This window comes from Anser cygnoides, chromosome 23 (assembly GCF_040182565.1).
Source record: "Anser cygnoides isolate HZ-2024a breed goose chromosome 23, Taihu_goose_T2T_genome, whole genome shotgun sequence".
Taxonomy (NCBI): Eukaryota; Metazoa; Chordata; class Aves; order Anseriformes; family Anatidae; genus Anser; species Anser cygnoides.
Window position 1 is genome coordinate 5,391,970 of NC_089895.1, and position 20,257 is coordinate 5,412,226.

Genomic DNA, 20,257 nt, shown 5'->3' on the forward strand with positions numbered 1-20,257 from the left:
TGGGTATAATGTGTGAACGAAATGGCAGGAAACAAAGACAGTCTTGAATCGAGTCCTCTTGCAAGCAAGGGCAGGACTGACCATGAAGGGTTTGGGAGCAGTTTTGGTGAGTGGTTCACAAGAAAGACAACATTCATGAAATTAATCCCTTCCCCTTTTTTTTCCCTCCAGGAAATAGTAATCTAAACACTTGCGTTTAGAGGGTTTTGCATCTCTGTGTTCTGGCTTGCTCCCTGTGGAGTATCTACGGGATCACTAGAAAATGGGGAGTTTCCAAGCAGCGCTTGCTATCTCTCTGTTTGCTATCAGCTGACTTTGGTTGCTCTTACTATAAAAGATTTTCCCCCCAAAAAAACTTTCAGGATGGAAATGCCCTGTCCGCTGCTGTACTTACTGGTATAGGGATACTAAAGACAAGTTAAGGCAACGAGTCTAGCTGCTTCTGAAAGCTTGATGGGGTTCTGTAGCTACACCAGGTAGCAAAGCTGGTCCCATACAGTTGTGTGCCTGCTGCAGCTTGTTGTCAGGAAAATAAGAGGCTGCATCGATAACCCTGGCTTCTCAAGTGGTTCTCGTAAAAAAAAGCTCAGCTCTGAGCAAGCAGCAGCATAAGGAAGGTTGTTTGTACCTCAATCAATGAGACTCAAAATGAGGTGGAAGCGGTAATTATTTGACAGGTGGAAAAAAAGATGCGTTGTGACTGATTGCTTCGGTTCTGCTGTTTTATTGACCTGTGCAGCTAATGTCCAGAACATCCTGTTTCAGCACGCTGGCATCATTTGGGGTTATACCACTGCCTACTTTTTGCCTATATTTTTTGTTGTTGTTTTTACACGAGAGTGCTGATGACTTAAGAAACACTTTATTTACCTCTTTTATTGGCAGAAGCTGCTGTGATATATGTTTGCGTGGGGCAGGCTGTGAAAGTAATGGTCGCCCCATCTGCTTGCTTTAAAAGAAAAAAAAAAAAGATTAAACCCCATCTGACAGCTGATGTAAGGCTCAGCCCTTCTCCCCTCCTCCTCTCCCTCCCCAGTAATCACGTTATTCACTGGGATGGAAAAAAGAGTCGGTGTTAATTTCCTCCATTCCCACACCTTGCAACCCAGCACAAGTCGCTGCCATTTCTTGTCCTTCAGAGACCAATTATTGCAGGTGAAGTCAGGCGCAGGAGCAGTGTTGCTAGGAGTGGGAAATGGGGACTGGGGCTTTACACAACGTTTTGAGCCCAGCAAGATGCAGAAATCTGGATGGGTCATGGGAAGGGAAGCCTTGTAGAATGGATATCTGGGGGCAATTTGAAAATGACCTGTATGGTGGCCACTGGGAAACATCCTGAGTCAGGTCTCATGTCTATGATTCCCATGCTGAGTCAGGTTTCATGTATATGATGTCCTGTAGATGTAAATTTGGAAGGACTGTGAGGGGTGATGTCTGGATGGGGTGCTCCATGTTCTATAATACGGCTTTGAGGAAGGATGCTGCGAAGGATTTGTGCAGCACCAAGGTCCTCTGTGCTTTATTCCTGTGGGCGTTCAGTATTCTTTCATGTCCGTAATGTGAAACCTGTCCGAATCCTACCTGTCATTGGAGTTAGACATAATAAAAGGTGTGCTTAAATACATGCATCAACCTCAGTGTGTTTAGACTTCAGCTGGCACAAGAAGACGTGCTTAAGGAGTGATGGAGTGGCTTGTATTCTCCTTCTCATGCCTCTGTCCCTTCCGTTCCCTCCGACGTAGAGAGAAAAATGAGCTATGTACAGTTTAAAAATGTCCAAAAAAAGCAAAAACAGCTACCATGGAGAAAGAGACACAGGATGTCACTGTATCTTTCCTGCTTCTTTATTTGTCTGGTTTTGTCTCTCTTCTCTCAGCTTCGATTGTGTGGGCACAGCTCCCACCGTCTGTAAACACATTTTGGATTTTGCTCGTGTGTCTGTATCACAACTTCTTCCTTGAGAAACAGCCCCCTTTGCAGCTTTGTTCCTGTAATTACAGTGCAGCACAGGATAGACTGGGAGAGAAGAGCCGTAATTAGGATTTTTTCAAAAAAACATTTCCTGTGCTGACTACTGATCTCCTGCCAGTCCTGCACTGCTGTCTCTTGAATAATACCTGCCTCCTTTCTGAATGTAATGCCGCTGATGAGGCCAGCTGTCACAAAGGCACAGTTTGCCTCCTTTTTGCTTTGTGGAAAGCTTCTTTTTTTTTCTTTTTTCCCCTGCCCCTTCCCCCGATGGTGTTGTCAAATGAAGCTCCCTGTAAAATGACAGTGCTCTGTGCTGCTGCAGCATTTTTCATCTCAAGCTTTCATGTTCCCTGCCAACAATCACATGAACTAGCTAGATTTTAATTTTTATTCATTTTATGGGTGGGCAGACTCATTTTTCTTAGATTTAAATTAGGGCTACGGATAATTTTGTCACTTTTATTTTTTTTTTTTCCTTTAGCTACAGATTTGGAGACTTTCGATGCATTTCTTTTTCTAAATAGCTACCACTTGGAGGAGGTTGGTGTAGAGAAATGTGATGTTTAGACCTTTTTGGAGTGTCCCAGTGCTAAAGAATTGTGGCAGCGCTACCTACCAGGAGATACTCCTTCCTGAAGGGATTTTCCGTGTTGGCAGACAGACAATCATTCTAGTTCCTGCAGCGATTTCCACGACAGTACAGAAGGCTTCCAGTGGAGTCTAGAACCAAGGCTACTATGTAGGTCTAAAGACAGCTCCTCTTCCAAATAGCCGTGTTCCAGAGTCCTAGAATGACAAGTCCAAGTCACAAGAAAAGTAGGTCAGGTTTTCCTTAAGTGCAATGTCTTTGGGGCAAGCTGACGTTTTGAGGTTTATAGAACTGAGATACCATTTCCCTTACAATAATAAATTGTTTTAATGGGAAAGAAAAATCAGCACCGGTCTCCTATTGTGCAGCTTTTGCTAAGCGCATCTCTGGTACTGAACATGCAATTTGTAAAATTAACTAGACCTCCAGCTTGTTGGAGCTTCGTTTTAGATTCTTATTGCTCTTATTAACCTAACATAAAAAATAATCCTTGTTATTTACTTTAATAGACGCTTTGGCTCTAGCCATACATAGACCACCAGGTCAGACGGTTCTTATTTCTTCATGATTCCTTGTACCGAGTGTTTGATTTTTCCCTGACTAGATTTTTTTTTTTTTTTTTTCCAGGAAGATACAGCCAAGATACTGGAGTTGCCCGTGGCTTTCCAGGAAGACCAGAAGGACTTGAGCTCTCCATCCAGATGGATTCCCGAGCTATCAGGAGGAGAGGTGTGCGGGGAGCAGCCGGGAGCGCAGCGTGCCCAGCTCCATGTGCCTCCCACCAGCAGCTCTCGCCTGCCCGGGCACGCATGGAGCACGCCGTGCTGCCTGATGGCATACGAAACCACCAGGTGTGTGCTCAGGACAACGTCTCCTGGTATCCCGGGTGCATTTTGGCTATGCCAGAAGCCCTACTTAGGGAATTACTGCCTTGTCTGGACAGTAAATATGGTCTTCAGCATGGCAGCGTGCGTTTCTCAAAGGTCTGCAGAGATGTAGCTGCAGCCTCCTCTTTGCTAATAATTTTCCTAGGTCTTATCAAGTTCTCGATGACCAGAGAAATGATGGGATATTAAGTCTCAGTGGGGATAGAGACCCTACAGTTAGGTACAAGCACATATTCCCCACTTGGAGCAGGAAAGAGAACCATCACTTCTGAAGCACAGAATTTGATTAAACACAAAGAAACCTTTTTTTCTAACCAACTTCACCATTAAACACTCAAGTAAGACCCTGTAGAAGGGTCACTGTGCATCAGGGTCCTATTGCTGAGTCACTGGTGATGACCTGCAGTATTTTTTCCTTTATAATTTCCCAGGATCTACCAGGTTAGGCTGGTTAGTTTGTGTTTTTATTGTCCTATTATTTGGCATTCAAATGCGTGCAGTCAGCGAAGCGCTGGTTGGTTTCCTCATTTGAATTATCCATGCAAAGTTGATCTCTGGTTTTTCAAACGCCAGTTTGCTCAGATGTTGGCTGCTAAGTTTCCAGAAGTTCGCATGGATCTGCAGTGCTGGGGAAGCTGTACCATGTGCTTTTTTCTTAGGCATCCTCCCCTCTTCACGCGGGGAGACAAAGCAGGAGGAGCTGCTCACCAAGTATAAATGTCTGTAGAGCAAGAACTGCTATTAGCGTGTCAGTTTTTGAAGTCTTGCTTTAATCAGTGTGCTTTTGTAGGGGCCTCAGAAACTGCTCATAGTCTTGGCATCTTCTGTTTTCCCTGCATAGCATGTTTGTATCTACAGTTGTGGTTTTCTTTCTAGTCCTTTTTTTTTTTTTTAACCATCCCTCTGAGGACAACCCTTGGTACTTCTTGCCCTGATGATGCACTCATCACCTTAAAGCTGTGTAAAACAGATCTAAAAGGCACCGTATCAGGTCGTGTGTTTGTCCTGTCGTGTCGCTGCCTTGCTAACACTGCTCGAAGTCAGCAGGCAGGTTGGCGTCAAGGATAAATTCTTAACATAATTGACCACGCATTCAATTTTTTTGGCGTTACTCCACATTTTAGGGTGGGCATTTGATCAGATCGGCTATTGTAGTTTGGATTATGTATTTTACTCTCCCTAATACTACTTTACATGCATCTAAGTCTGATCAGATTACGCTGATGTAAATTGCTTGAGTTGGGTGAATTTACTTCAGTTCTGCATGACAAATCAGAATGAGAATGGTATCCTCACTATTTTTATAATATCTGGGGTAGGAAGAAATAACTGGCAGCCCTTCCATGTGTCTCCTTAAACTTTCTCTTTGCTGCCATCTCTTCCCTCTAAGACCTAAAAAAGCACCACATTCACGTCGTCTTTCAGCCCCTTTTTCTCTCAGGTATGTGACTGTTCTGTTTGCTGTCTGTGAAATGGTTTGAGCTCGTCTAGGGAAGCCAAAGTATTTTTATTACAAATGTAGATGTCTGAATTCCAGCAAGGGCCTCAGCACTTTCCAGTACACTTGCAAAAAAAGGGATGGGATGGCAGGAAGGAAGCTCCATCACGGCCACCTTCCTTTTGTATCTGCTCACATCACCCTATAGTCACTCAGGCCCCGGCACCAACCTTTCCAACAGCTCCCATGTGTTGCTGCAAACGATGTGAGTGCTTGCAGGCACCGTGGCGTGCTTGGATACCTGTTCCCTGTCCTGTCCCCACCCTGGGGGATGCATCCAGTGAACAGTGTTCCTCTCTTGCAGTATTCCAAAATCAGCCGGACTTACCTAAGCCCACTGTATCTGCTGAAACAGGTGCGGTTGCCAGCAATGTGGACAGCGGCAGGTAAACAGGTGCAAGTATCACAGATTATAGGAAAGCTGCTTTAAATTTAATAGCCGAACAGTTGGTTAGGGTTGAAACAATCCCAACGGAAATAATCCTCCTACATGTAAACCAAGTCTACAAAGGAAAGCGTGATGTCGCTGCCGGCGGCCCCGGCAAGGCAGGGCGATGCTGAGGGTTTCTGGCCGAGCACTGGTTTGCCATGGAGGCTGCACGTCTGCAGCCGTGGCTGGGTCAGCCCCCCTGAGCCCTGCTGGTGGGAGACCTCTGCCCGTGCCAGCAGCAAAGCCGAGACGCCGAGAACTTTTATTCCCTGGAGCTCCTGAGAACCCAAGGCGCTTTGCATTTCATAAGAGCAAGGGTGTTAATTGTCGGATGCGTGCACGTGTCGCTCCTATCAGCAAGGGTCAGCCGCCCGTACCGTGGGCTTGTGCACCTAAAGGCATCCGATGCTTTGCTGTCACCCCCTGAAAATAAAAAAAAAAAAATAAAAGCGGAGCTCAAAGCTTTGCTAGCTGTGGTTGGGGTGCCCCAGTTTGCTGGCATGAGGTAATGCTGACACCTTGTCATTTGCATGCATGTTGTACTTTATGAGGTGGTAATGAGGCTTTGTACAGGCCTGGTGGCTCCTCTGCAGTTGTGCGCTTACCGTCACCCACATCCTTGCTGCTTGTGATTTGAATGAGTAATCCCTGACGTTTGTTTCCAAGCAGGTGGCTCCGGCACACCCTGACTCCTGCATTCAAATACAAGAGAGAGGTGCAGGAAGGGGTGCCGTGACCTCATTTCATGGAGCAGGATGGGACCATCGCTCCACCAGGTAAAGGCACAAGTGGCACCACATGAGCATGTCTCTGGTTGCTGTAGATGGAAGGGATGCATTCAACTGAAAAGATGGATTGCTGTGGGGAGATTAGGTGCTCCCTGAACTTCATTTTCGTATTAATGACAGGTTCAGACTGAAATTCACATCAGATTCTTGACAAACTGTTGGAAGTTTAGTCACCTGCCACAAAACAGCTTGATGTTCCCAGATATTCACGCCGTAAAACCTATTCCTTTGTCACACGAATGTAAAAGCTATGCGGCAACTTCAGGCTGGAGTTGTGTGCGACCTTCGGAACAATTCGGGCCCAAACTCTGCTGGGTCTCCTGAGCACACAAGTAGGTGACTGCGTGCTGCGAAGCTGAGCCGAGCTGCCCTGAGCAGGAGCAGGGCTGTGGGATGCTCTCGGGTCTAACAGACGCGCGTTCCTCCGAGCAAAATGCTGCTCAGAGTACGGCGACCCATGGCTGACCCTTCCAGACATTGTCTCTGTGCTGCATATTCATAGACTAATGTTGTTTAGAGATTGGCAAAGCTCATTAAGTAACCTAATTTTTACAGATGCTTTTGGGCTGCTGCGGGTGGTACTAGTCGGTTGTTTTTTTATGAATCGCTGCGTTACATCCTCCCGTCTCTGCCATGAAGCCTCCTTTTCAAAGGCCAGGCTCTCTGCACTGCTCCGGGGGTTCCCTTTCTGCCTGGGAGAGGTGGCGACTCGGCAGCTTTTTGTCTGCTCTTTCAGCTGAGAAAATGAACGTGGACCTGCCACGGACACGCGCTGGATTTTTCGTGGGGGGACGCTGTACCTGAGCCACAAGGCAGGTGAGTGCTGCAGCTCCTGGCCCAGCCCGAAGATGAGGAGGGATGCTGGTGCTAGGAAAACTCTGTCCTGGCTCAACAAAAGTCTGGAGGCTTGAATTAGGCCTGTTTTTACAGACTGGAGGGCTTAGCCAAAGCTAACTTAGGCAGAGAGCCTTTCCGCCCGCAGCATACAACCCCCAGCTCAGCACGGAGGCACCTGTCTTCACCCAAGGCTGGTAATCAAATAATCGATGTGCATATTCAGCCCAACCCAGAGCAATAATTTGCACAAAATAAAACAGCAGCATTGCATGTCCAATAAGGTAAAGCAGGTTGTTTGTTTCTTTTTTTTCCAAATTCTGAAGCGCTTCTTAGCAGTCAGTGCTAAACGCAGCTGATCTTTGCTGCTCAAAACAAGAGGTTAATCAGGGTGTTAGATCTGTTTTTGCTACACGGCGGTCTGTTGCTTTAAACAACAGGCCGTTGTATCAGACTCATGTGAAAAAAAAATACCAGGAAACAAGATTTTTAAAGCTGCTCATGAAGGCAGTATGTTTGCTCAGCACCGCATGGATTTGTATGTCAGAGGCGATGGTTGCATGCAGTAAGCCAGAAATCAGAGCAGTTTTCATTTCTTTTGCCTCATCATTTTATCATCGGTAAAACTTCAGAGCTTTGAAATCATTTTAGTTGCTTCTTTTTTGCAAGCACAGAAAGGAGGTGTGTGTCTGCCAGGTAATGTGACTGGTTTCTGCCTCTTCTAGCTGCGGCACTGGAAAATAAACGGCCAGCCGGGCAGGCACGGCCAGCAGTGATTGCCGGCGTGTGCTTTCCATGGTGCACGGCCACCCCGTGCAAAAGCAGCGCAGCCAAAATCTGCCATTCTGGCAACACAGAGCAGCAGCTTTGAGATAATCCTTAAGGGCCTGATCCGTCAATTTTTACTCCCAGTTTGCTTCTAAATATTTACAAGAAGAAAATACATCAGGAAGTGCTTATTTCCAATTTCAGTTGCCTCTGTTGTGGGTGTGAACCAAGGCTTAACTGTATCCAGGACATTTGCTTATCCAGGACTATCTGAATTGGGAAAAGAGCTCAGAATCAAGCTTGATAGATCTTCAAGTACCTGTCTCAGTTGTTCCAACAGTATGCTTATAGCTCAGTAGAGCTTTTGATGCTGAGATACGGCCCGTCTGAGTATTTGTCCTACCCCAGTTTCCAAACCAATAGGCTATATCAACATCAGCAAAAAATGAACGGAAGGAGTAGAAAAGCTCAAGTTGCTCATATATGTGTGTGTGTGTATAATTATGGTCATATATCAATATCAGAATGGGCGGGTGACCTCCTCTGTGCACCCTGCTGCTTTTGTTACGATAGAGCTGAACTTACACGGGAATGATGGATGTGAGGTGGGCAATGTCTTATGGATAACCTTGGAAGGAGAAAAGCACCACATGCTAAGGAAATATGAATAACTGTAGACAAAATGAGTTATTTCTGTGAGCGGATTGAACAAAGGTGGGCCTGTCCGTGGAGCAGAATGTGGTAGACTATATTCTCTGTCCTAAGGAAAGGAGGTGAGCAAGGCTGAAGTCAAGTCTCGGCATGGATATGCTGCATCAGTCCAAATGGTGTCTCTTCCTCTAAGAAGGCACAGGCTTTGAAAGTTTCATGGTGCAATATCTAGGAAAACAACGCAATCCCAGAGGCAGAAGTGGTCGGCTGCCAGGGTACTGCGCTTACAGATCTACCTTGCTCCAAACCGAGGGGAGAGAGCTGCTGTGTGTGGTGCTAGGAATTCTAGGAAGGCTCAACAAGGCTTTTAACTCTGTGGGAAAGATTAAAAAAAAAAAAAGGCTATGAAGGATTAAGCAATGCCATGGCTGCGTACCAAAGTTAAGTTTACTGGGACGAAAGCGGCCAGCCCAAGTTGTACCGAAGGTGGCTAACCCAGCTGGCCTAAAGGTGCTTTCCTGAAGCTGATGGCAAAATTCCTGCTGGTCCTCAATGCGAGCAGGGTTTGAATGTAATAATATAGCCAACATGGTCTGAAGTAAGCAAGCTTTCAGATGGGTGGATTTTTTTCCTCTGATCTAAACAGTGTATTGCTTTTTAGGGTCTTTTATGGTATGTTCTGGGTCTTGTAAGTTGTCTCTGAGTTGTAAGATTCTGTTCCCTCTGCTTGGTGTGTGCCTGCTTTTGCTATAATCTGGAGCTTGCATGCTCTGGGGAGTGAAAATTATGCCCATTGTTCTAGTTTTTGTGGGTATTTGTGCTGCAATTCACTGACTTGATCTGCAGCAAACCTGTTTTTAACTACAGATCTCATGTGGAAGATTGTTCAAAAGGCAAGGTGTGTCTCCCTGATTAGCCGAGCTGAAGTCACCTGACCCTGAACAAATAGTTCCTGACCCGAATTTTATGTTAACTTTATTTACTTAATATAGAAACGTTAAAATTGGGCTGCAGCGAACTGTGCCATTAACCGTTTCCTTTCTTTCATGTCATTTGTAGGTTTACGGAGGATCAGATTTAAGGATCATCACGAAGCTTGGCATCGTGCTGTGGATTTGGCGATTATGCTGCTGGGTCGTTTTTCCTCCGTGGCTTCGTCAGCTTGCCAAGTGCAGGGTTTCGAGAAAGCAGGTAGATGCAAAGCTGTTACAACACGCCGTGGAAGTGCGATGGGAGGGAGACGCTTACTCACGGAGCCGTGCCGTGGGCTGGTGATTCAGATGCCTGCATGCCATCGGCCCCACACCACGGGCTGTGCTGGGGAGGCACGAGCAGGAGGAGGGTGCTGCCGCTCCTGGTAGCGCTCACCCCTGGCACGAGGCAGTGGTGAAGTCAGGGCTGTATTTGCACTGTCACGCGATGCAATTAGGAAAGAGCTGCTCCGTTGGTGACTGCCGTCTGAACCGGCAAGCCTACATCAGAATTGAAACCATCTGTGCCTGGGCAGAGATGTTGACAGTGCCACTCGGTTGCCCAATAGGTTCCTGATTACAGATTAAGCTGGTCTGAAGGGAAAAGGAATACTGCTTGCCCTAATGAAAAGATGCGGTTTGTGGGCGAGGAGAAGAAAACTAGATCAATGTTCAGAGGTTCTTTGCTGGACTGTGTCAGCTGGGAAAGCTTAGCTGCTGCTGCTAATTCTTGACGGGCACGTGGAGATAAATGTATGTAAGCCATTCTTCTTCCTTGTGTGATCTTAGCTAATTGGCTTTTCCCTCAGCCTGCCTTTCTTTACCTATAGTAGATGCTATAGCGGTTGAAGAAGTTGGTCAATCATTCCAGCAAAATAGTGTGGGATTCTCAGCTATTGCCTGTGTTTAGGCTGTGGTACTGGGGTTATGTCTGCCTGACCTCTTGCAGGTTCATGACAGCCTTGACCCTGCTAACCCAGCAGCCCTGTTACAGCTCTGTTTCATGGTGACTTGGCCAGCCTGTGGTCTGGTACCAGCCTAACTGCCCTTACCACCAGCTGTGCTCATCTTCCAGCAGCTCTGAGCACAAGGATTTGGTTCACGCCAGACACCAAAGCATGTTGGGCCCTTAAAATCCAACACCCAGCATGAATCATGCCCACACACTAAAGCTGCACAGCTCTGAAAGAAGCAGTGCTTCTGCTCAGCTGTGAGCACGGGCTTTGTGCTCGTGGTCGTTCCACGGATTGATTAACTATCAGAGCTTTCCAAAGCAGCTCAACATCTCACTTGGTTTTAGAAATCCACATTTGAAGAACAAAGGTCTGTATAGAGATGAAGTGCGATGAGGGAGAGAATGTGAAATGAAACTGCATGCAAAGGGGAGAACATTTGTCAGGGCTGCTCTGCGGAGCCATTAACGCGACCACCAAGCTCCATTTACCTGTCTGGGACACGGGAGCAGTTGCTGGGCCTGTCTGAATGTACTAGAGATTAGCAGGGCAGGAAAACACCTGCTTCCACTTAACTGATCCGAGAGGAAACAAAGGGCAAGAAAAGCTACGGCCTGAACAACGCAGGATTGGATGAAAGCTAATATGCAGCTTCAGATTGGCAGTTGGCAGCCATAACCCTCAATTTAAAGCAGCTGAGAGCCCCAGCTCTTTAGATCTGAAATCTTGCTGCTATGAAGATGAAAGACTTTGTTTTCACTCCTTTTTTTTTTTTTCTTTCTTTCTTTCTTTTTCTTTTCATTCAACTGTGGCCAAATGGGGAGCAGGCAGATGGGAGTCCAGGCAAACCCAGGTGCTGAGTTGCTGCACTTGATAATAGGCAGCGAGGAGTGGCAGGCAACCCTGCCAGAAGGAAAGGCAGAAATGTTCAGATCCTTGTGCAGGAGCTCAGGGGCTCCCTTCAGTTTCCCTGGGGGAAAGATGAGGTTGATTGGGACTCACTGATGAGTACAGTATAGACTTTAGCGTAGATATGGGATTGACGTTCTGGTGGTGAAGAAGGGAATCCGGGGCTTCTCATTGACTTGGGTGGGTTTTGCTGCTTGGCGTCTCTGCAAGCCAGGCTTTGAGGAAGTTTTTATAAGTTGGATTCTCAAAAATAATGTATTGGATCAAAGAGCATTGAAAAAGTGAACAAAAAGGCTAGACACTTCTTATTCGAGGCTCAGCTCCATGGCCTGGCTCTGTGAGCTGCATTTCATTCACAACTTGGGCTCTGCATCGTTTGAAGTGTTCTGTCATTAGGCTCGTGTTTTAGCTCTGTTTGCTTTGATTGCAGCAGGAACGCTTCTGCTGGCTGTTAACAAACTGGTTATACCAGGGATACCCACCACAACGCCGCAGACGAGGCCCCTTGAAGGCTGCTGTGCAGTGATTAAAGGAAGGGCCCCTGGCCTCTCCTGGGGCTCTCTTCAGTGCCAGGTTAAAGGGTTTTTGTATGTGTGTGCAAGGTAGGGTAGGGAGGGTACCTTACCTATCCCTTGTTCACCAGCTTGTGCCCTATGGAAGCGTAATTTAAGTCTGTCAGATTGGATGTTTGGCTCTAAGTTAGTATGTTTGCAAAAAAGGGAAAAACAGAAGGCAAGGCTTGTAGGATCATAAAACTTTCTTTCCCTGTTCAAATAAACACGCGTTAGCCTGACTTGCCTGCCTACCACTTCTGTCATCTTCAGAGCAGTAAAGAAACAGTGAAACGTACCCGTGACCTTACACAGCACCACTGGCAAAACGTGTTTTAGCTGCAGAGTGTTTGATTGCATGCAAGCTGTCCCTCCAGGTTATTGTACCTCTCCGAAGGCTGTAAAGAGCAATACGCTACTCCCCTCCTCCTTTGCTTGCTTAACTTGTTAAGACATGGAAGGTTACTCCTGCTATGACTCCTATTCCTGACCTGACAGGTGGTGCCTTGCACTGAACTTTGCTCTCACAAACGCAGTTGGGTTTCACGTATCAGCCTCCCGTTTAGAGGACTCGCCCATCTGCACAGAACTCGGTAATTCAAGCAAGGTGTGCTGCTGCAGTCGTCCCTGGCGCTGGGCTGGGGAGCGCTGCTGAGCGCTTGCTGCACAAACAAACACGGGTTGGGGATGCCACGCATTTAATCTCACGCCTGTAGCTCTGTACATTGTGCAATGGGCTGCTGAGCGCAGGTACGAAGATGAAAGAGGTGGAGGTGATGCAGGAAGCGATACTGCTGTCTGCAGCCCGCAGATGAAAGGAGTGAGCACCTTTATGGATCTGCCCCAGCGTGACCCCTCGGTGCAGAGCTGTGCTAGGAACAAAAGAGCTGTAATATTGGATCAGAAGTCCAACGTGCTTGGCAGCCTGATTTCCAGAACTACATAATGGGAACTTACTGAAAAAAGATACACGAACTGCTAAGAGGAATGGCTGTGAGATAGTTTGGTGATGGGAGATGTTTATTTTTGACACAATAAATGCTACGTTTGAACTGTGTGGCAAGGAGCATTTGCCTCCTTTCTTTCTTTATCCCATCTAAAACCATGGGCGTGCTTCTATAGGCAGTGTTGGTGTGTTTTCATCTATCTGAGCATTTGCTTCCTACCAAACTTTTGGTGTCAGTGACATCCCGTGGTGTAGAATTACACGTAATTGGGGTGGTTTTTTGGGGCAAGATTCCTGTGTGCTTCAGCTTATCTGCATTTACCTGAGGAGGAATTATTAATGTGAGGATTTGGTTTGCTGTCAAGTGCTCGTGGCCCAGATGTAGCCCATTTGTTCTGATAACAACAGAAATGGACGTTGCAGTAGTAGGTGTAATAAGCTGCACGTCAATCTTGTTAAAGATGAAAAATATGTAATAAGGTCTTCTCTGGTGTACTTCATGGAGATTTATAAAGTACAGAACCAACACCTTCAGCATAAATACATCATTGCAGTGTGCCAGGAATTAAATCTTATTTCAAGGATAGTTTATATCTCTTGTTACAAATAAATAAAGTGGGCAAGTGTTTGTCCAGTCCAGTGTTGTTATCTGGCGTGTTGGTTATTACTGGTGTGATAGGGTCAAGCTTATAAGAGCAGGAGGAGCATTTGCATCCCTGGAGCACAAAGAAGGGGTTTTGCACGTATGGACTGGAGACTTGGGGAAAATGCTATTTGCACAAGCTCCAAATTAGTTAATTTATCTGTGTAGAAGTTTTGGACCTGCATTTGAATCTGTCGGAGTCTGACACGGGGTACCTGCTGCCGAGCTAGTTTCCTGGCCCATGGAATGATGGAAATCTCTCAGCAGCTTGGCTTTCAAAGATCATAAAGCCCTTGAGAAGCCTCACCTCAGCGTACAGGGGAAAAGACTCGTTTACTATTGCTGCATTAGAAGAGAATATGAGAGGCTCATTATAAAGCACCAGTAGGTCCTGTATGGCTTAGTCCTCTGCTGCATTATATGTATGCCACGAAATGCTGGTTCTGCTTAATGCGATAAATCATTTATTGAGAACTTGGGCACTTCTGAGTCCAGCTGACACAGGACTATCTCTGATCTAAACAGGCTGTTAAACAACTTTTGAAGAATATAAGTGAAAATTGTTTTTATTTTCACAGTCTTATGTGGCAGCATAGTCCACTGGCTGTCTATAGTTGTACCGGCTGAAATAGAAAGGTATGAGAAATCAAAGCAGTGGGCTGGAACATAACAGCTTGGATGTTCTGGCTCTACAACACATTTTTCTCTGTTATCTCAAGCAAGTCACTTCAGTTTTCTTAGTCTCTCTGGTTCAATTCCTCCGATATAAAACAACATCCTTTACAGATATGTTGAAGCTAACATCATGACTTTTGTAAGGTGTGCAGACAGCGCAGATGGGCTGAAAGATATCCAAGACACTAAGCCCAGACTCGTTCCACAGATGGATCAGTGGTCAGTTGCATTACCATATGTGGGGTTTTCAAGGGGGATCTTTTAGAGATGTCAAAGAATTTTGTAAACAAAATTAGCATAACTCTCTCATTACAGATGCTGGATAAGTCTCCCTGATCTGAAGCTTCTAGTGTGCTTGCAACAAGGTACAACAGCCACGTACAGATAGGACTGAGATGACAGAGACGTGTTTAGCGTTACCATCAAGCAAGTATGTCATATGTAAATAGTCTTCGTTTGCAAACAAATGGCCCTTGTGTACTAACCAAGGCCAGAGTGCAGTTTATTGCAGATAATAAGTAATTTCTTGTTGTGATAACAGAGAGGTTCATTTGCAGTCATTTCTTGTCTTTTTCTGCGGAAAGATATGGTTGCATTATTCCATCACAAAACTCAGTTCTCTGTTGCCTGGTCAAGGCCAGCCAGAAGCCAGCTACAAGCGAACAGGGGGCAGAAAAGAGCAGTTGTGGGGAGTTCCTAAGGATCCTGTCTCTTGGACTGGTGCTACGTGGAGAATAAAGACCATTGCTCAAACCTAGGGGTGGCTTAGACAGGTCATTGGAAAAAAAAAAAAATCAGAATGGGGGTGGGTCCTGGGCTGTAACTCCGTCAGGATGGAGATGTTGATGCTGTTTACAAAAGGAGGGGGAGGCTTGTGCAGTAAGGGGGGTAATTCATATATACTGATATAATTCATGTACCTAAGTCACGTACTGGCCATTTCCTGATGCTGGAGAAAATATGTCTGCTTGTGTGCCAGCTAAGATAATAATCTAAAACTCTGATGCTCACATAGGTTAAAATCTCAAATAAATGTTTAAGTGTCCAGATGGCCCAACGTGGAAGTAGGCTATATCTATATTGCCATACAGGATGGTGTTGCAGCATATGCTGACAGATTTGTGCTAGTTTTATTAATTTGGGTGTTGAATCGCTGTCAAGACAACTGAAAAGATCAAAGTGAACAAATCTTTTGAAACATGTAGGGCTCTGGCACCAGGATTTTACCACCTGTGTCGTGGCCAATGTCACTCCAGCATCACGCGTGTTAACAAGCACTGAGACGTGCCTCCACACACCCCTGCCCCACGTCATGGAGCATGTATCCCGTTGGGATATGTTTTTAGGAGGTTGGTAGCTTCCTATGGATTATAGATGCTATCTGTGCTAACTGCCGGCCAAAGAATTGGACACTGAAATCCTGTATTTGGAAAGCTATTTATTAACTTTGACTTTTAAATTCCTTTGAGGGTACACAAATGCAGATTGGGATGCTGCAGGCATAAGTTTCTTCTCCAAAATGCTGTGGGCTAGATTTGTCCCAGTCAAAAACATGTGTCTTGAAGCGACAGCTCCAGCAAGTGGGAGAAGAAAAGGAGAAAGCCAGCTTGCTCTGAAGCACAGCCGAGAGTATAATCAAACTGCAAATCGTATAACACCTTGCAGGAGAAATCAGTCTTTTGCAACTAAAGGTTTCCAAGGTTTCTCTTGAGTTAGCTGTGGGGATAAGTTGTGTCTTAGGGGAATTCTTCTGCCAGTTGGGCTAATTAACATGATAATTTGTTGTTTCATTAGCTACATCTTTCATGGGAAATGTGAGTGCATTTCCTTCATAACAAGAAGAAAACATTTCACTTGTTTTTCTTTTTTCCTGACACTGCTGAGAATTCGCTGAAAACTTCCTTGGAAAGGGCTGAAATTGGCGTAAAGAAAGCCACAGTCTGGCTTTGTTTTAAGTGCATTTATTAATCATAGTGAGGAGTGAACAGTGGTTCTGTATCAACCCCTTTCCTACATCCTTCAACACTTTCAAAACAAGGTTATCATGGAAGAGATTCCACTTGTCAGCATCCCAGAAGCATTTTGTACAGGGAAAGGAAAGTATGGCTCTGTTGATTGTAGCCTAAACAGGACCTTTTGTCAGCATTGAGAATGGAATTTCTACCTGGCTAAACTAGGAGTAAATACCACAGAGGTCTGAGCTGACGTGTGCTGTGGTCTTTGTAATTTCAGTCACGGTGCCTGTGACTGGATGTAGGAATCCAGTCGTAGGCCTCTGCTCTTGCTAGCTTGTGTATCAGTGGACTTGAGTTGTGGCTGGACTTTTTATCAGTTTCTGAAATTATTTTGGATGTCAAGACTAGATGGTGATGGGATTCAAGCTGCTCTTAAGATTTCAAAAAAATAAAATTATCAACTCTTGTGAATTTACCAGCAAAATTACGTGCAAGTCCTTCAGCAAGTCCTCGCATCTGTGCCTTAGGTCGCCCTTGTTTGGGAAAGCGATCATCAGCCCATCCATGTAATCGCTATTCCGTTGCAAATTGGGTGACCTAGGAGGGTTCCAGCTGAATAATCTGATTTCTAATTCAATGGGTGTCATATTCTGATCGACTGAAAATTAGTTGGTTTCTAAAGCATTTGAGCCGTCTCAGCAATATTGAATGCCACTTCCTCCTGAACCCTTGGGTGCCGGTAGACCTCTGTTCTTCTCCCACACATCTTAGGGGTGTCTAGAAGGGGTGCGAGACGTACTTTGGAGCAGCACCGCCAAATCCAAGCGTGAACTCGATAAATAGTTGAATCTTTGTTCACGGCAGCAGTGTGGAGACCCGCGTGCCCCCGGAGAGGCCAGTGTGTGCAAAGCAGGGCTGCAGCACGCCAGTCGGCCCGGCTCGGCCGCTCCCCGAGCGGAGGACACACCTGTTAATAGCTAGAGGCCATGAGATTGGTTGGACGCGAGGAATGCACCTGCGCAGGGAGGGGTGAAGGACTACATGTAAGACGAGCCCGTAGACACTCGCCGTCTCTTCTCAATTCCAGCTTAAACAAGCAACAGCGCTCTGGGCTGCGAAGAAAGCCATGCGTGGTTTCATCCTTTGCTTTCTTTTTTTATTTTATTTTTTATTTTTAAATTTTATTTCAATAGTCTGATACGATTTAGAAGTGTTGTTTTTTTCAGGTACAGTTGTATTTTATTTAAAAATTTTTTTTTTTTTTTTGTCTTCCTTCGTTTCGTGTGAATCTCGCTGCAAATGCCTCTCGCTCCGAGTTCGTCTTTTCCAGGACACGGAAAGATCAGGCGATGGAAACCCTGGCGTGCGCTCTCCTGACGGTCATTGCGTCCTTTTTGTTACCTCTCGAAGGCTGATGAGCTTGGTTTGGGAAAAGGTGGTTGTGCTTCCACGCTGAAGTTACTTGAATGTGTGTGTGTTCATGGTCCTGGTAAGCCTTAGAGTCCAGGTGCTGTGGTAAAAATGATCTGCCTAGCATGCAGCATGACTTCTTTGATGCCTTTCATGCCTACGTTCATCGAAATTCTCCTTTCAACTTCACTTTTTTTTTTAGGGCTCTGTCCTCTTTTCTCTTCCTCCTTTTCTCCCCAGGTAGATTAAAGAGGGTTTTGTTGTAGGGATCAGGTTTTGTCTGCTCAGTTCTGGGGGAGGGGGAAGCGGCGCATGAATTCGAACGTTCATTTTCCAACCAGCAAAACCAGTCAGGGCAGGTAGGAGCAGAACCAAGAAACTGAATAGGAGGGAGCCATGGGGGAAAGCCAGTTTCACTGAGGTGTCATGGAGAGCTTGGAAAAAAAGACACCTTCGGAGAAGTTTTATGGCGACTGAAACGAGATTAGTGTAAATTTTAAGAGATCTATGCAAAGAGAATTGTTGCATTTCAACAAGCACCTAGTTGGGTACTGCTAACAGTGACCCTTCAAAATGCAACATGCTATAGGTTCCTTTTCAATTTCTTTGTTGCGATTGCCACTTTTCAGTTAGTTTTTAAATTAACTGGCATTTTAATGTATTTTATTACATTTGCAAAATGCCCAACCCTCTAGTTTTAGACATACGCTCATTACTTCTGCTACTTTGGAGCCAGAATTAATTCCTCAGCTGCTGTGCTGGAAGTGAAGGAAATTGATTGGGAACTTTTCAGCCGCCGATGTTGTTCAGGTGGAAGGGGAGATCTCGTTCTGCTTCAGTCATCGGTTTCCGTTCATGGCACGGAGGAGCCATTTTGGGTTCGTTTTGTTTATTCTTTTCTTACCTGAGGCTTTTGTGTGTGTGTGTGCCTGACAAAACGAGCATAATTAAGTCTTCTCCCCGTTCTCGCGCTAGTTCGCTCTCGCTGCGGAGGGAGCAGTGCCAGCTGCGACTAGCCTTTACTTGCGCTGCCTGCTTGGACACCAAAGAGGCAGAAGACAAAACAAAGTGGTTTGCTGCGTTTTTGAAGTGTTGAAGTCTAGCAGCGGGCTGGAGGCCGTCGCTGCGCCGCTTTCTCAGATGGGCAGATCGAGTCGAGGTACCCAAAAAGCCCCTTCTCGGCTTCTCCGCTCGGGTCGGCAGCTGGAGGGTGATGCTGTTGACGTGGTAAATTTGGATGGAGGAGTAAGAGGTGTTTTGTAAGCAAGCAGGCTTCTTGTATAATGCATCTGCCCGGATTCAGGAAGAGGCTCTGGGCTGGCTTTGCAGACACTTTGCAGTCAGCAGAAAATGTTTGCTCACTCGTTCCCTCCACCCCTTTGGTAAAACAGCCTTCGAGAAAGTTCTGCGAGGCACCGAGCTGGGCCGAAATAACGCCAGGGGATCTGGCTTCTCAGAACCAGGGAGCTCGAGCTTGCCCTGATTTAAATGCTGTGTGATCTAGCTGATTTCAGGAAGAGCTTTAATGGCTTGTTTCTGAAAAATTTTGTCAGGATCGCGTGAAATACTGCTAAATTATGTACCCCTCTTTTCCAGTGCAGTTAATTCTTCATTTTTATTTTTAAGTATATTTTCTCCCTGTAATTGCAAGTATTTAAATTCAGATGACTTAACTTTTTCCTTGATAGAATCATGATTTAAAGACGCTTTTGCTTTGTTTTAGACTCCTCTGTAACAGAAGATTACTTTGCACTTGCGTGAATCTTAGAGAACAGCATTACTGTTGAAAAATGGCGTGCTGTTCCGTCGGTACACAAATAGCTAGCTAGGAGGTTTTATCCATTTAATTTTTACTTTGCAAATTTTGTACTGGTCTCAGTCTTTTTAATTGGCTTTGATCCCTTTTTTAATTTAACTTGCATTGCAGCTTGCAGATGTGGGTGTCTGAAGTTCGGTGCCTACACAGAGCTGGAGGTGTTACATGGAAGACTTTTGCACGCACCTTTGCTTGTGGGTGTCTAAAGGGCTCTCAAAATCAATTATTTTAATTATTGAATCATTGGTCATTACTAAGTGAGAAATTGAGCTGTTTAAAGACACTGTTTGGCATATGGGCAACTGAAGTTAAACAACCAAAATGTTACAGACTTGTAGAAAACCATAGGAATGCCAGGATTTTGGAAACTGTTAACTAAATACCAAATTCTGTCTCCTCTTCCCATTCTGCCCAGCAAGCAGTGATCGTGGTGAAGATTTCTCAGAAAAAATTAAATTACTAGCCGTGGTGTAATCATGAACCCAATCCTGGTTATTTTAGTACATTTCAGGAAAGCTAAAAATTACAGCTTCCAAGTCTGGCATCTTATAAAAGTTGCTGAGATCTGGCGATGACCAGCATCAAGCACCAGATGCCTGATACAGTGATGCTATTTGGTGTTCCCAACAGAGCAGGGGTTCAGTTCTTTTGGTCTGGAGCCTGCCCGTTAGCACCAAGGGAAATGTTGGTCTGTGCAGGGAATGAGTTCAGAGGAGTGTGGGTCCTGAAGCTGACCCACTGACACAGTTTTACTGATAAAAATGGAGTAAAACTTCTTTATTCTAGAAAGGAAAAAAAAAAATCCTCCGTGGAACAAAGATTTTAATTTAATCAGAATTGAAATGAATGAAAGGGCACATTAAAATATACTTCAGTTACGATATACCAGTTAATGATAGTGTTTGAAAATTGCTTCAATATGACATTCATTAAACTTTAAAAACCCTCCTAGGTTTCCCCTTTTGTGTGAATGTTTGCTCGTCTAAGAAATAGGGTTTTCTTAGTGTACTTA

The 20,257-nt window shown here is 45.3% G+C and overlaps 1 long non-coding RNA gene across 1 annotated transcript in view; it reads left to right on the forward strand.

Moving 5' to 3' along the window:
* The window catches only part of LOC136786859 (uncharacterized), a 37,313-nt gene extending 24,594 nt beyond the window's left edge, over positions 1-12,719 (forward strand). Inside the window, exons 2-5 of the long non-coding RNA XR_010826330.1 lie at positions 3,188-3,411; positions 6,045-6,151; positions 6,900-6,979; positions 9,476-12,719. This is a non-coding gene — a long non-coding RNA (uncharacterized lncRNA). The remainder of the gene's footprint in view (positions 1-3,187; positions 3,412-6,044; positions 6,152-6,899; positions 6,980-9,475) is intronic.
* Positions 12,720-20,257: the final 7,538 nt, after the last annotated feature.